General features: G+C 35.1%; 1 protein-coding gene across 1 annotated transcript in view; it reads right to left on the reverse strand.

The window, feature by feature from the left end:
• Nucleotides 1-8238: 8238 nt before the first annotated feature.
• Nucleotides 8239-15333, reverse strand: part of LOC110107656 — a 112789-nt gene continuing 105694 nt past the window's right edge. The window contains exon 4 of the transcript XR_003701213.1: nucleotides 8239-8622. The gene's annotated coding sequence lies outside the window, so the exon portion shown is untranslated. The remainder of the gene's footprint in view (nucleotides 8623-15333) is intronic.

Below are 15333 nucleotides of genomic sequence, written 5' to 3' on the forward strand. Positions count from 1 at the left end.
CAAGCTAATCATTCTCCAACCAACGGGTCAACCAGCCCTTACTTATTTGTTTCACACATGCACATGATTTTCACAGTACTATAAAAGTAATTGTGACAAGCTTTTACTCAAGCACATATCCACATCCATTTTTAATGCATTATAACAAATATTGCTTAATTGAGCTTAATTGATAAGATACCAAAATATCATAATGGTAGACAATAAAGAATCATATTAGAAAAAAATGCACATGTTTAAAAAAAATATTAAAATATTAGGAATTGTATAAAATGATATTTCAAGACTTTTTTTTGTACTATACACTTATTTTTAGACATCAAAATAATTTTTTCGGTAGACAAACTGTTGTATTTCCAAAATCTACTGGTGAAAAATTTAAAATAAATGATCAAAATGCTCATAATCATAATTTCTATAACATACAAAAAGTTACGTAGAGAATGTTTTGCAAATAAAAAGTTATGCGCATTTTTCTGTAATGGAAACACAAATTTAATTAAAAAAATTACCAAAATACAAAATCTTTCATATCAAAAGTAGGGTAAAAGTTCCTTATAGCAAGATGAGCAATTATTTCAACAAGCTCGAAGGACAAAAATTGCACCAAATACAAGAATTTCATTTCTCTCTCTTCTCTTTCTCTCTTAAAAATACTAAAATATTTTCTATTAGTTGAAAGCTTAAGGAGATAAAAATAGATTTTAATAAAATATATTAGTATTTTAATATATTTTCATATAAAATAATATTATCTTAATATAATTATTTAATTATTTAATTATTTAATTTTTAATATAAAATTCATAAGACTCAAAAATGCTCATAATCATTATCATTATAGCATACTCATAATCACGTGAATAAATTTTTGTCAATACAAAGTTATGCACATTTTTTTGTAACAGAAATACAAATTTGATCAGAAATATATCAAAAAAAAAAATCTTTGAAATCAGAAATAAGTTAAATGTTCCTTACAGCGAGACGAACAATGGCTTCACGGACAAAAATACCACCACAATCTCAAAATTCAAGAATTTTTTTCTCTCTTTTATCATTCTCTTAAATACACTAAAATCTTCTCTGTTTGGAGTTATAATGACCCCAACAAAATTAATAAAGTTAAAATATGAGCTAATACAATTTACCCACCATAAGAGAATGTTGTCCCCAATATTTTCCTTAAGGATTCGGGCATAAAATCGAGATAAGCCAAATCCGTATAATCAAAACACAAATTAAAATCAAATCAAAACTTATAAATAATATTAATGCCTTTAAAATATGCATTTTAATAGACATACTAAAAAAGTAAGAATTCTTAGCTATCATCACATTTTTTAGTGTTAGTAAACCGTTGGCTCAGTAAATAGAGTAGTCACTATTTTTTTCATCGGCACAATAATAATCTATTTATAATTCCAAATCATTGTATCACATGAATTAGTAGAGGATAACACCAAATCATTTTATTTAAATGAAAGCTCGTCGGCCCACTATCTTGAATAGGTCAATCAGTCTCCAACAAACTAGTAAACCAATCCTTATTCGTTTGTTTTACACACGTACATTATTATCACAATACTATAATAATAATAGCGACCACCTATTACTCAAGCACATATCCACATTCATTTTTAATGCATTTGAGCAAATAATGCTTAATTGAGCTTAATTAATAAGTTGCCAAAATATCATAATGGTAGGTAACCAAAAATCATATTAGACAAAAATGCACATCTTCAGAAAATTACCTAAATAATAAGAATTATCTAAAACAATGTTTTAAGACTTTTATTATACCACACTATTATTTTTTGACATAAAAATAAAATTTAGGTAAAAAATTTTTTGTTGTATTTTTAAAAACACCTGGTGAAAAAAATTAAATAAAGACTCAAAAATGCTCATAATCATTATCATTATAGCATATAAAAAGTTACGTGGATAAATTTTTGTCAATACAAAGTTATGCACATTTTTTTGTAACAGAAATACAAATTTGATCAGAAATATATCAAAAAAAAAAATCTTTGAAATCAGAAATAAGTTAAATGTTCCTTACAGCGAGACGAACAATGGCTTCACGGACAAAAATACCACCACAATCTCAAAATTCAAGAATTTTTTTCTCTCTTTTATCATTCTCTTAAATACACTAAAATCTTCTCTGTTTGGAGTTATAATGACCCCAACAAAATTAATAAAGTTAAAATATGAGCTAATACAATTTACCCACCATAAGAGAATGTTGTCCCCAATATTTTCCTTAAGGATTCGGGCATAAAATCGAGATAAGCCAAATCCGTATAATCAAAACACAAATTAAAATCAAATCAAAACTTATAAATAATATTAATGCCTTTAAAATATGCATTTTAATAGACATACTAAATAAGTAAAAATTCTTAGCTATCATCACATTTTTTAGTGTTAGTAAACCGTTGGCTCGGTAAATAGAGTAGTCACTATTTTTTCATCGGCACAATAATAATCTATTTATAATTCCAAATCATTGTATCACATGAATTAGTAGAGGATAACACCAAATCATTTTATTTAAAGGAAAGCCCGTCGGCCCACTATCTTGTATAGGTCAATCAGTCTCCAACAAACGAGTCAACAATCCTTATTCGTTTGTTTCACACACGCACATTATTATCACAATACTATAATAATAATAGCGACCACCTATTACTCAAGTACATATCCACATTCATTTTTAATGCATTTGAGCAAATAATGCTTAATTGAGCTTAATTAATAAGTTGCCAAAACATCATAATGGTAGGTAACCAAAAATCTTATTAGGCAAAAATGCACATCTTCAGAAAATTACCTAAATAATAAGAATTATCTAAAACAATATTTTAAGACTTTTATTATACCACACTATTATTTTTAGACATAAAAAAAAAATTTAGGTAAAAATTTTTTGTTGTATTTTTAAGAGCACCTGGTGAAAAAACTTAAATAAAGACTCAAAATGCTCATAATCATTATCATTATAGCTTATAAAAAGTTAAGTGGATAAAATTTTGTCAATACAAAGTTATGCGCATTTTTTTGTAACGGAAATACAAATTTGATCAGAAAAATATCAAAAAAAAAATCTTTGAAATAAAAAATAAGTTAAATGTTCCTTACAGCGAGACGAACAATGGCTCCACGGACAAAAATCCCACCACAATCTCAAAATTCAAGAATTTTTTCTCTCTTTTATCATTCTCTTAAATAAACTAAAATCTATGGAATCTCTTGCAAAGAGCTGTGAGTTTCAAGAACTCATCTAAGGAAGAAGATAAACAGTAAATGAAATATTATTTTGTATTTGCTTAATCTGTCTCAGTTACAGCCTAAGCCTATATATATAATATATTGTGTAATGACTTTACACGTGTACAGATCTTATAGGATTACAAGAATAACAAAGCGGAATGCTGAGCTGTCCGAGATCAGCTGAGGTGTTCTAACAATCCCCCTCAAGCTGAGAATTGGAGCCAATGGTCAGTTTGGATCGAAGTAGCTTGAACCGAGGAGTAGAAAGCGGTTTGGTGAGTGTATCCGCAATTGGTCGATTGTGCTGATCGATAATAGATGAATCACTCGTGTTTCAGGATGTGATCACGAACAAACCTTTGATCGATTTCAATGTGCTTAGTGCGTGCGTGAAATACGGGATTGTTCGCCAGGGCGATGGTTGAGGTGTTGTCACAGAAGATATCGACCGGCAGAGTATGATCTAGATGAAAGTCGGCGAGTAGCGTTTTGAGCCAAATGGTGTCTGCGGTGGCCGAAGCTAAGGCGCGATACTCCGATTCAGTTGACGAGCGGGACACTATGGACTGCTTCTTAACTGTCCAGGAAACCAGAGTGTCTCCTAAGAATGTGCAGAACCCAGAAGTAGATTTCCTGGTGACGGGATTCGATGCCCAGTCCGCATCTGAGAAGGTCCTGAGCAAGAGGTTTGATCGTGTTATGGGAAGACCAAATGCGGTTGTTCCTTTCATGTACCGGATCAGTTTCTTCAGCATAAGAGTATGTGGAGAAGCAGGATCGTGCATATGCTGTGATAAGGCATTGACGGCGTAGGCGATATCATGTCGGGTCAGGGTGAGGTATTGAAGAGACCTGATTAGTTTCCGATAGGCAGCCGGAGTGAAGCAAGGAGATGACTCGGACGGCTGTACAGGCATTTTGGTGACACAGGGATTAGCAACCGAGTTGCAATTATGTAACTCGGCTAGTTCAATGATAGATTTAGCATAAAGGCTTTGAGAGAGAAAATACTTATCTGGTGTGGTGTCAATCTTGATACCCAAGAAGTGATTTGCCGGACCGAGATTTTTCATGGTAAATTTGAGTTGTAATTGATGTACTAAATTTTGTATAGCAGAGGAGTCATTGTCGGTGAGGAGAATGTCGTCCACGTACACAAGCAGGTAGAGTTGCGTATGGTCACGGTGAAGAAGAAGTAGCGATGGGTCTGCCTGGCTATGCGAGAACCCGAGCTTAAGAAGGTAAGAGGTAAATGTCGTATACCATTGACGTGGAGCTTGGCGGAGACCGTAGATTGCTTTACGAAGATGACATACGTGGTGAGGATTTGTGGAATCTTTGAAGCCTTTTGGCTGTTTCATGTATACGAGTTCGTTAATGTCACCGTGCAAGAAAGCATTTGTGACATCCAATTGATGGATTGGCCATCGGTGGAACAGCGCAATGGTGAATAGGATGCGAATTGTTGGAAGCTTGGCGACGGGACTAAACGTGTCGCTGTAGTATAGACCGTATTCTTGTTGATTTCCGAGTGCCACTAGTCTTGCTTTAAACCGAGCTACTGAACCATCTGAATTATACTTTGTGCGATAGGTCCATTTTGAGCAAAGAACCGAGCAATTTGATGGAGGAACAACTAGATCCCATGTGCCTTGTTTTTAAAGAGCAAAAAACTCTTTGGCCATGTCATGTCTCCATTCAAACTTCTTGCTATCTTCGGAATAGGAAGTGGGATCGAATACTGCTTGTTCCTCATGTAGCAGATTAAGTTTTTGAATTGGCTTGAGAAAGCCAGTTTGTTGTCGCGTGGTCATGGGATGTTTCGGGCAAGGAGTAGACACCGGAGGCTAGACAATGCGATCCAGATCTGGGATAGTAGCTTCCGGTATGATAGAGGGATGAGCGGAAGGATGAGCAATGGGAACAGGAACCCGAATCATAGTGGTGGGAGCTCGAGTTGATCCTGGTGGTGAGATGGACGAGTGTATGGAGACTGGAATCAGTAACGACGGTGGTATTGACTTGGCATGAGACGATGTGTCGGATGTCCTGTTTTTAAAAGGAAAAATGGTTTCGTTAAACTAAACATGTCTAGAGTAAATAACTTTGTTTGTTACCAAATTTTGACATTTGTAGCCTTTCATGCTGTCTGAGTAGCCAAGGAAAACACAGTCCGAGGATGTTGGGGTAAGTTTGATGCGATGAATTTTAGGAAGCAATGGATAACACATACACCCAAACGGACGAAGGTGAGCGTACGATGGATTGGCTTGAAACATTCTGTAAACCGGAGCAAAATTTTTTATCGTCTTTGAAGGAAGACGATTAATAAGATAAGTCGCTGTGAGAGCAGCATCTAACCAGTATTTCATAGGCATTCCGGCAGTATAAAGAAGCGTATGAGTTGTGGAAATAATTTTCCTATGCTTCCTTTCGGCGACCCCGTTTTGTTCTGGGGTATACGGGCATACGGTTTGGTGACTGATGCCTGCATTCCGAGTGAATGCCTGAAATTTGTGATTCACGAACTCGCCACCACCATCTATCCGTATGGCCTTGTGCTTGCGGTTCGTTTGACGTTCAATGAATGACACAAATTGTATAAAGATATTTGTAACCTCGGATTTAGAAACGAGCGGAAATAACCAGATGAACCTAGAGTAATCGTCAATGAAGATAACATAATATCGAAAACCTTGATGTGAGGGGACCGGAGACGGTCCCCATACATCAGAGTGAATTAGTTCTAGTGGAGTATTAGTACAATTTGTAGAATTATCAAAAGATAACTTGTGGCCTTTATAAGAAATACAAGAATTACAAATATTCGAAAATGACGAAATACATAGAGAGGGATTAGTATTGGCGATCGTCTGAATGTCGCGGATGTGCGGATGCCCCAATCGCTGGTGCCAGTTGATGACTGGTTTTCTTGCAGCCGAGAGTCCCTTGTACTAAGATTGACGAGGCGCTGCGAGTTTGTACAGGCCATCCTTACATGGACCTGTAAGAATGGTTTGGTTGTTCTTCCGGTCCTTGAAAACAAAACCATTTTGATCAAATATGATAGCTATGTTGTTATCTTTGACAAGTTTAGAAATCGAAATTAAATTATATGATAAGGAAGGAATATGTAAAAGCTTGGAGAGAAGAAGCTTACTAGGGGGGGTAGGAAGGATACCAGTGCCTATGTAGGCAACAGAAACTGACCTTCCACCCCCGATTGTTACCGTATCATGACCATTATAGGCGGTCGGAGTGGAAAAATTGCCCAATATATTTGTCATATGAGACGAAGCACCCGAGTCGATGTACCAGTCGGTAGAGTTGTTGTTTTCAGAATTAGCAAGAAGTGCATTTGTGTTCTTGGTTGTTTGCTGATTCGGCGTGTAATTGATGTTAAGTCTATGCCAACACGCATCGGCCTGATGTCCTTTCTTTTTGCATATTTGACAGAAGACGTCGGAGGATTGGGAGTAGCGGGTCGAAGAATTTTTATCGATGGAATTTCTGGTCCGACCACGACGATCGTGACCTCTGGAGTTGTACAGTGCGGCCTGGTTTTCAGGCATTCTGGGAAATTTAGCTGCAGCAGCTTTGAGGTGGATTTTTTCACTGATGAGAAGAGCGTACAAGCTGTCAAGAGAAAGAGAGGTTTGCATCGTGCGAATAGTTGTTGTGAATGACTGATATTCGGGAGGTAGCTCATTTAGGATGTAGATGATAATGTCTTCAGGATCGACCGAGGAGCCCGCGGATGAAATTTGATCTACAATTTTCTTGATCTCAGTAAGATACTGAGTCATGGTGAGATTTTGCATCGAGACGTTGTGGAGCTCGTTCTTGAGCTGAATCACTTTGGAACGATTCGATGATTGAAAACGAGTCTGAAGCGTGGACCAAATGTCATGCGTTGAGTCAAGATGAATCACGTATGGTAGGACCGACGAAGAAATTGTGGAGCACATTGTGGTAGCGAGGTTTTGATCCGTGATGGACCAAACTTGAGGATCTTGATTCGGATCAGCATTTTCGGATGCCGATTTTGGATCAAGGAAGGCGGCGAAACCATTTGCTTTGAAGAGCTTAGCTATTTGCGTACTCCAAATTGGAAAGTTATCCGGGCTTAAAGCATGGGAAACAAGAAATTTAAGATTAGAAATGACAAACTTCCGTAGCCGACGAGGTACCACCTATGGTAGCGGCTGTAGAAGAAGAGGCAGCAGATTGAGAAGCCATGGCCAGGTCGTAAGAACCAGAGGACTCTTGATACCATGTGGAATCTCTTGCAAAGAGCTGTGAGTTTCAAGAACTCATCTAAGGAAGAAGATGAACAGTAAATGAAATATTATTTTGTATTTGCTTAATCAGTCTCTGTTACAGCCTAAGCCTATATATATAATATATTGTGTAATGACTTTATACGTGTACAGATCTTATAGGATTACAAGAATAATAAAGCGGAATGCTGAGCTGTCCGAGATCAGCTGAGGTGTTCTAACAAAATCTTCTCTGTTAGTCGAAAGCTTAGGGAGATAAAATTGATTTTAATAGAATATATCAGTGTTTTAAGATGTTTTCATATAATATTATATTATATGAATATAATTACATAATTAATTTAATTTTTAATAGAAAACTCATATAAATCTATTTGAGATATTAAAAATTATAAAAAAAAATATTCATAAAATAATAAATTTTATTTAAAATTTATTGGTGAAATAGATGTGAAAAATGGACACCAAATGATCCTAAATCCTCACTTGTACCGATTGGTACCAATTTCTTAAGGATTTTCATAAGTGCCTAAAAATTATGAAAAAATCCATGTATGTAAAATACTACGATCAAAATACTATGACAAAGATGAATTGTGATTTGGAGTTATAATAACTCCAGAAAAAAAAATTCATAAATTTAAAATACAGGCTATTATACGGACAAACTCATCTTGACATCTACTGTTATGCAACTCACCTTGGTCTATTGATTAGGTGTTTTGGCTACCAATCAACAAGTCTTGAATTCGAATTTTGCATATGTGATACATGTATGAGTTTACCTTAATTGACCTAAACATTAAAAAAAATTGTAATGTTACAATAATTCTTTTTTTCTTTTTTCATCAATCTCTTATGAATTAAGCAACATGAGCAAATTAATTGCCAATATAGGATTAAAATTTATGTGCGTTTACATAGTATACTTTATTAGGACCACCTCTTATCCATTGCTAGAATATATGCCAAATTACGTGCAGGCCTCAATTTGACCACCTTGATCCAGAAGGATTGCACTGTCTGTCAATTGGTTTTATCATCTTTGCATAATCTCTCACTGTTTGCCAGTTGAAAATATTAAAAAGAAAAAGAAAAAAGAAACTTTGCAAAATATTCAAAGTATATCTAGTGGGATAATAAATTTATTTTATTTCATAATTAAACATTTAGGGGCTGTTTTTTCTGCAAAGAAATTAAAAGAAAAAAAAAAGAATGTAAAAGGTATATGGTGAGGTATTTCAAATATTTGGAATAGTTATCATAAGCGTAAAATAAATGAAAATGATTTTTTTTTTTTTTTGTAAAATGAAAATAGCTATCCCCATGTTCCTTTGGTTATTTAAGATTTCATTTCGAATAAATTTTTTATTACTTCTTAAAGCAATTTTTTAATATAAAAATTTTAATTTTTATATTAAAAAATTATTTTAAAAAACAGCAAAAAAAGCTGTTGCAACAACAACAACATCAAGCCTTTATCCCACTACGTGGGGTCGGCTACATGAATGACTTGGGAGATATTTGGGATCACTTTAATTTTTATTTTTGAAAAAATAATTTGATTTATATTCTTAGTTATTTTTTTTAATTTTAAAATAGATAATAATTTTTAAAATACTCATAATTATTTTTTAAAATTTTTATTTTTAAATAAATATCATTACGACACCAACTATTTCTCACAACCGCCATCACTGCCCTTTATCACCACCTTATAAAATATGAATTAAAATAAAACAATTATTTAAGATACCTATTATATTTTTATTTTATATTTAAATATAAACAAAATAAACAAAAAATAAAAAAATAAGTGGTACCAATTGATTCATTATTGTATCAAAGTCACAATGGATGTCTATCATGCATAGAAATGTAAGTGTAAATGAGCTGATTTTGTTTGACTTAGGCTTCATTTGTGACAGCTTTTTTGCTGCTTTTTAAAATAATTCTTTAAACTAAAAATAAAAAAAAAATTACTAAAAAAATATTTTTAAAAACAATAAAGAAGTTGTCTCAAATAAAATCTTAAATTTGTTGAATATCAAATACATTGTGAACAAATTCATGTTGTCTAATGACCTCAACTAATTCAAGCACAAGCAAAACATGAAAAACAGGCTAATTAAATGATCATTAAATGTATGGATAAATAATTTTTAAGAGCTCCAATAGCATTTAGAAAAGGTTTATGTACACTACACGTTCTAAGAAGAAAAATTCTAATCACCTATTTCATTTTTGGATGGCTAAGGCTTAATTCGGGACGGCTTTCTTATTGTTTTTTAAACTAGAAAGTTGCTTTAAGAAACAATAAGAAAACCGTCCAAAACGAAGCCTAAAACTAACCTATTTTCTTATTTCAATATCATTTTGATTTTGCTAGATTCAGGCTTCGGTTGGGATAATATTCTTAAAACTTTGTACTAGAAAATTGTTTTAAAAAAAATAGTAAGAAAGTTGTGCCAAATGAAACCTCAATCCCAGCCATTCAAAATGGATTGGATGGTCAAATTTTCATAATAACTATCCATTATACTGAATAAAATCCAATTCAACGATAATTTAAGAGTATATTCGTCTAAAAATTAGTAAAAATAATAATTTGAATTTATTATTTTTCTTGCGTGTTGAACTAAAGATATCAAATAAAGTGCAAGTTGTTACGGCATTGAGCTTTTTATGAAGCCAATTTGTTATTAAAAAATTTTTCTTCAATATTTGTTTGGTCTCATAAAGATATAAGCTAAGATGTTTTTCATGGTTAGTTGGAATGAATGAAGTCCTCACAGCCCAATACATTTAACACCCACACCGTAGTGGATCATATAAACTAGATTGGGATAGAGAATATATCATTTGAAATAGTATATATGTGGTCGGAAGGGAAAATTTATTACGTCTGGACAAAATCAAAAATCTGGACGTATACCGAGCAATACCAAGTGCTCGGTACAGAGCTCCAGGTGACATGTCGCATTGTTATTGGTCTCTGGACGCGTTCGGTGTCCAGACACAATAATTATTCAGTTGGAAGGGCTTTTCGGCTAGTTTTAACTGCCACAAAAAAACCATGTACCAGTTTAAAAATCGCTACACGACCGCTAAAATTTGTATTCCATGTAAGGTGTTTTTGCATCAGTTTTGCAACCCATGGAGAAGGTTTGAAACATGGAAGTTTTTGTGGTTGTTTTAGCCACCACCACCTACAAGGTTTTTTGTGACAGTTAAAACTAATGTGAAACTTAGATGTCATTCCCGTATTCAAATGCAAGCTTAGATATCATTCTCTTGTTTTTAGGTCTTTTTCATATTTCAAGGCTTGGTTCAAGATTTTTTCTTCAATCCAAGGCATATAGATAGCTTTGATAATTACATTTTAAATAGTGAATAATTATGACCACTTTAAACTGTTACATGATTGGTGCTTCCTATAATGAATTTTGAATTATTTTCATAATTTTGCTTATAAATACACATATTGTACCATCTTTGTATTATTATTGAATTCTTTTTATTGTGTGCAATCTTTGGTGGTGCTTTGTGGCCAATCCTCATTGAAATTTCGATGAGTCTTTAAAATAGTTTCTTGTGTTTTAGATTTTCTCCCACTTTACCACTCAATTTTTCATCAAAATCTTGATCCTAGCCACCATCTAAGGCTTTGTTTGGGACAACTTTCTTATTGCTTCTTAAAGCACCTTTCTAGCACAAAAAATTTAATCATTGAACTAGAAAACTGCTTTAAGAAGCAGCAAGAAAGCCATCCCAAATGAAGCCTAAAACTCCTGACAATCTCATAATAATTCCTGAAATTCCAACATTGCGCATGACCTTAACTTCCTCTTCCAAACCCTAGTTTTTTTTTTCTCTCATCTTTCACATCCAAAAGTAATGCTAATTACTTTTCTTAATTCTACTACCCCTTGCTTCAATGTCCCAGACCGCAAATCCTACAGCGAGCTCTCAACCAAAAATGTTAAAATCTGAATTTATCCTCTTTAACATCCACAAATTAACCCCTCCATAATATCTTTCATCCATTTTTGAGAAATCTTACAATCCTAACCTTAATTGCAAATGCACCACACAAATGCAACATACAAACCATCTTAAAAAGTTAAAATTAAGAGAGTGCCTTTAACTAAAAGATTCTCTCATCATGTTCGAAGTATCATCGTATTATGACCATAAAAGTTGTCAATACTTGACGTTAACTAAGCTCGCCTCTTCTTACTCAAATTATATAGTTAATAGTAATGAGAAAAAAATATTAGTAGCTAGAACAAGGACCAATATAAGAAGCAATCAATATAAAAAAGTGATTTAATATTCATATATCATATTGATACATCATCGAAAATTGTTTTGATCGAGCACGAATCTCGAGGCATATTCAAATTGGAAATTTTTAAAATTAAATTCGGGATCATATGAACTCTGATTTAAGTAAACTTATAATCGAACTTAACATCTCACAAAGATGAACCCAACGACACCAAAATCGGTCTAACCTGAGCCCAAATGAGTTCAAATCAGGGGCCCGAACCACATTAGGAAGGATTAAAGCATTATTTGGATGACAATATGATATTCAAATATAGCATGCTTATAGACAAATAGAGCGGCTCGGCGAGACGAATCCAATGAGCCGAAGATCGCAAAATTCTGACATCGTTAAGGCACTAAAATAGTTAAAAAAAAACTCTCTCTGATTGGGGAATCAATACGAGCCATCCAATTGAGCACTCCGAACATAACCCGGATATTCTCTATATTTACAGGGTCTGTCGCTCATTAATATCTATAAATAGACCCCCACTCTCTACATGAAGGGGACCTCTGAGCTAGAGATTGAAGAGATCTCTATAGCTTCAAGAGCTCCAGCACCACTGTCTTCGAACCCCCATCGAGTATTATCCGACCATCGCTCGACCATCGATCACCGTTGAACTTTTCGCTCGGTTGTCGCCAGAATTCAGTCCCACCATTGTCGGACTACAACCTGGAAGCAAATCGCCCCTGGAATTCAACCAGACCATCATCGGACCACTACCCGTCTGCCGACCGCAGCCAAACGTTCACCCGGATGTCGACCACCACCGGACTTCCACCCGTCCTTCGATTGATGGCGGACTTTAGCCCAACCGTCATCGTACGACCACCCAGTGGCTGACCAATGCCGAACATGCACCAAGATGCTGTTCTACCAGACTTTCACCTAGCCGCCAATTGCTACCATACTTTAGCTGACCATCATCGGACAACTAAACGGCAGCCGACTACCGCGAAACTTCATCCCGACCGTTGTCAGACCACTGCCCAATTGCTGACCGCCATCCAACTTCCACATGGCCACCGATCGTCTCCGGATTTCAACCTGACTCTGGATTTTTGCCCCTCATCGGACTTCTTCTTTTCTCCAGATTTCTGCCCGACATAAGACTTCCACCCGTCATCGCACTTCTGCCAGCCGCCAGAACATCCTCCCATCATTGGACTCCCGACCTCGGGCGCCAGCCAACTACGATCCATCCGATCTCCTTCACTAGACAGTAGTCTTTCTAACTACTGTCACCCTCCTATATGGTTTCTCCGACCATCAGCACCAGACTATGGTCTTTTTGAACTTCGTCATTGGCCGATTACGGTTCTTCCAACCTCAGTCGCCCGCCGACTATGATCCTTTTGACCTCCTTCATCGACTACAGCCCTTCTGACCTTCATCGCCCGACAACAATCTTTCCAACCATGTCGCTAGACTACAGTCTTTTGGACCACTGTTACCTGCCAACTATGGTCCTGCTGACCAAACAAATATTTTAATACTAATTATTCTAATTCTCATCATGTAATATGATGTACATTATCCACATCCTCCCTCTAAGTAAGGGCCTCATTTGTAATTGATTATAAATAATAGTGGATTCACTCAAACTGGGCCAGGCCCTATAGATTTTCCCCCATTTCAGAGGTTTCCACATAAAAACTATGGTGTATCTTATGAATATTACACCCTCTCTTTTATCTTAGTATGTGTTAGATCTTCATACAAAGCTAAGACATTAAATTTTATATTTCTCTACTACCATGAATATTCCATGACACAACAGTTTAGTGTCATTTGTGGGAACATTGTTCTTGACGGGGGGCAATTTTTTCTCCAACCTCAGGAGGTCGTTCATGTTAACATATTGGCATCAGTTATTGCTGCATCAATTTCATATGAATTAAATGTGGAATGGGGGGAAACCTTTAGTACAATCATGGTCAAGAAGATTTCTCCAACTCTTCCACTATCCAAGACTACATATTAGGATCATATAGCATATAGCAAATGCAATGATGTTTCCAATAAATTTCAATATTTATGCATTTCATAGCTGAACTTCTATTCCTTAGGCAAGATCTTAATCTCAACCTCAAAAAAGTAATAATGATCTAAAGAAAGGCCATTCTGCATCTTTAATTAGGGATACACGTGGCATTCGCCCCCTCCTAATCAAGGCAAACTCAATCATAGGCGGATTCGATTCAACCTCTTTCATATAGGTTAATGTCATTGAGCAGCACTCTGACATACAACTTCAGAAATGTTACACATCCTTGGTGGATTCTCTCAATCTCTTCCACACATGTTAATGTTATCGAGTAATACTCTGACATACAACCTTAGAAAAGTTATACATCATTGGTGAATTCTCTTGATCTCTTCCACTCACGTTAACATCATCGAGTATCGCTCTAACTTACAACCTCGAATAGGCCATAGATCTTTGGTGGATTCTCTATACCTCTTTCATATATGCTAACATTATTGAGTAGTGCTATGACATATAATCTTAGATAGGTCATACATCCTTGGTAGATTCTCTCAACCTCTTCTATATAGGTTAACATCATCGAGCAGTGCTCTGACATATAATCTCAGATAGGTCATACATTCTTAATAGATTCTATCAACTTATTTCATAGAACTTGATATTGAAATTATGAGATGCACTAAGAGGGGGGTGAATTGGAAAATTGTTGCAATAAAAAATCCTCAACATGAGTACTATTAATTTTTTTGTGTTTTTAAAATTTAAACAACAAAATTAAATTATACGGAAGCAAGTGCTTGAAACACAATTTGCATCAATGAGTTTTACAACAAATTTCACCAAGCAATTTTAATGAAAATAAAATGCAAGTGTAAATAAAAAGCAGTAAAGGAAAATTCATACCAGAGATTTTATAGTGGTTCGGCCACTTGACCTATATCCACTCCCCAGAGTCCTCCACTCCAGAAATTTTTCTACTAAACAATAGTTCTCCTTTTGCCCCCACGACAAGGTGGAGAAGCCCTTATAAATCTCACTTTCACCAACCCGGCATGGCGGAGTGCCAAGCACTTTATCACCCTCGTAGCAATGGTAATGTACCTTCTCATTTTTCTCCCTCCTAAAGAAGGCAAAGTACCTTAGAGGACACGGATGTAGAAAAATCTCCCCTTTTGAGAGCCTCCCACAAGATTTTCTTGGGCCATAGGAGGAGCAAAGTGCAGCAAGCTTGGAGCAACCTGAAATTACTAAACGACAAGAGGGGGGGGGGGGGGGTGAATTGTAAAGTTCTTTTTCTTATAAAATTAACCCATACACCAAAGAGTTCTAATTTTCTTTGTTGTTTTTAAAATTTTAAAACAAAGATTTATGCAATTTTTTATATTTACTTTCAACTACATGAGTTGATCGAAATTGTTCACATGCAATAGATATGACAATTTAAA

The sequence above is a fragment of the Dendrobium catenatum genome, unplaced genomic scaffold, assembly GCF_001605985.2.
Source record: "Dendrobium catenatum unplaced genomic scaffold, ASM160598v2 fragScaff_scaffold_716, whole genome shotgun sequence".
NCBI classification, from domain to species: Eukaryota; Viridiplantae; Streptophyta; class Magnoliopsida; order Asparagales; family Orchidaceae; genus Dendrobium; species Dendrobium catenatum.